Genomic DNA, 2888 nt, shown 5'->3' on the forward strand with positions numbered 1-2888 from the left:
TTCTACTTTATTTAACTGACAGACCCAAGAAACAAGTTCATTCCATCCTAACACATCATTATATAGCTAGACGAACACGTCATATAACTTGTCAATCATTAAGTCATGTCATACTATAAGATCTCCAGGTGACTCCAAGCGAAATGATAGCAAATGAGATGGATGTCAACGAGTAATAGATTCTCGAAAATCTCGACAAACCTAGCAAGATTTAGTTAACGTGGTATATCTCAATCAAATTAAGTGCAAATCTTACACGAATTTTTCAGTGTGTTAGCTAATTCAAAGAGCTTTCATATAGAACTATCTATAACAAACTCCAGTATCATGTTCTATACACGCTTATAAATAGAGACTTTGTGCAGTTATTTGGTAACATCAATTCTCAACTTCAAACTCTCACTTATTCTCTTATATCTCTCTCGATTTTTAAGTTGTTTTAAACATGTATTTTGCACTCCACACGAATATCTTATCACCATTCTACACCATTGTTCAGATTTTAATTCAAGTTCTCTTTATTTTTTTTTTGATAAAATTGTCACTGATTAAGCATCATAGTGCTAATTTTTATTTTGCAGGGTTAATCCTTATTGATCTTAGAATTTTCATTGAACGTTTTTCTACCTTTGTGGTATTGCCAAAAATCTAAAATACATCAATTATTATGACCAAATTTTATGAAATAGAAGGGATGAACTAAAAGGTATATTTGAATATTTAAAAGTACAACAACATAGTTTTGTTTTATAATTGTAAAGATATATCAAAGTCCGAGTTTGAACATTTATGGGAAGTGGAAAAGGTGAATTCAAAGGGAATCAGATGAAATGGGAAATTTTTTATCCAAATTAAATTTGACTAAATCAAACGAATCACAAAACAAATATAATATACTTGTCATGTAATTAATCACTTTTTTAAAATTATTTACCGATTCACACCGCCACAAGTATTATTTGTACTTTCCAAATATACTTATAATTCTTTATTTCTTCTCATGTCATGAAATAAAATCAATTATCATGAAATATTAACATAATCACATAAAAATAAAAAATAAAGAGAAAATAACATTTCAAGTTGTAACATTTTCCGTTAGCATCCATACAAACTACACTGTTTGTTTCAAAAAGAAAGTTGAAATAAAAATAGCACTCAATTGTCAATAATGCCAAATAAACGTATCGTTTAAGAATAATTAAGTATACTTATTATTAATTTATAACAACTGTTTTTGTAAGTGTCATTTCATAACATCAATATAATACGAAGAATATATATATATATATATATTGTTATTTATTTAAATTAATGATTGAAAGATATAAGTATAGGTAATAGTAATGCAGAAGTATCATATGAATTTTTATTGCAAACATTGTCCCGTCATCCACTCCATCCAACACACACCACACGTATATATCAAGCTGTTAAAAGATTTCCAGACATAAAATCTCCTCAGGGACTTTTTTTATTTAAAAAATAAAAATAAACTACAAGAAATTTTCCTGATGTTTGATATAATCATAAATATGCCGTCATTGTTTAAAATATTACAACTACCTCCTAATATTTAATGAATTATGTAATTTTTAAATAGTCGTATAAAATTGTCAACATTGCATTTACTGTATTTTTTGTTAAAAAGATTTAAAATGTATAAAAATCAAACGAGATGATGAAAAAAATTTAAGATTATAAAAAAATTATCAACTTAATCCATAAAAAAATTAAAAAAATAAATAATATAATTCTTAACCAACAAAGACATTTTGATCAATTTTACTAAAAAAACTAAATAAAAACCTAACAAATTGAGCTAATTGTTAAAGGACAGTGAAAATCAAAAGAACATTAATAATTTTCCAAACAAATAGTGAATATTCATAATTATACCAAATTTTTAAGAAAGATCGTTCTAGTTTATCTAAAAAATAATAAGAAGTTGAAAAATTATGTCGAAACACATGCTTAACAAATATTCTCTCTTTAGAATATTACAAGTAGTCTAGATGGATTGAACGTCGTATTTCCTCTTTGCACGTTCCAAAATATGAATCCATTCATGAAGATAACCTATATCTACAAAATAAAAATAAAAACAAACCACCATCCAAATTAATGTATTAGGTTAAACTTCTACCACGGTAGAGAAAATTTTATGTTTTTCCAGTTCCCATCCACTGCTCGATAAAAGGGTGCTTCACACATCTTATAGCTGATAGCATCTGTTAAACCTTAATTAAAAGTAAGTTCATTACAATTATAAAATGCTAGTAACAACTTTATAATATAGATGAAAAAATGTGTTAAAATCTTAAAAATAAATTATCAACTTTATTTAAAAAATCTTACAAACTCCTAATATCTATCTTACTTCTCGATTTTATAAAAAAAATTAAAAAATTCAAAAAACATCTTTTAAGCTGCCAAACATCTTATACGATATTTTAAAGAGATTATAAACTCAGCCTGAACTCCTTCTTTAAGTAAGTTTACATATGAAGAGAGAACACTGAAAACCCCCGTTTGGTTGGTTGGTAGGACTGGAACTAAACCGAGAACCTAATTGTCAGGAAATTAGTTCATTTGTTTCTACAAGTACACAAAACACTATACACATTTTTAAGGGAAAAAACATACAGACAAGGCGTTGGTCGCAGGGAAACGCGATACACATTTTAAAGGAAAAAACAGAACAAATAGCCCAAGGAAAATAATGCATCTCAGCACAAGATAATGATAGGTTCAGGTTGCAAGTAAAAGCGTTAAAAGAATAACAAGCGCGGTTTAGGAATGTTTCGACGTGCAGGAAAAAAAAGCCAAACAAAGAAGCTACTTGAGCAGATTACAAACAGTTGAAAGTAAGATGTAACTCAATTCAA

This window comes from Sesamum indicum, linkage group LG5 (assembly GCF_000512975.1).
Source record: "Sesamum indicum cultivar Zhongzhi No. 13 linkage group LG5, S_indicum_v1.0, whole genome shotgun sequence".
NCBI lineage: Eukaryota > Viridiplantae > Streptophyta > Magnoliopsida > Lamiales > Pedaliaceae > Sesamum > Sesamum indicum.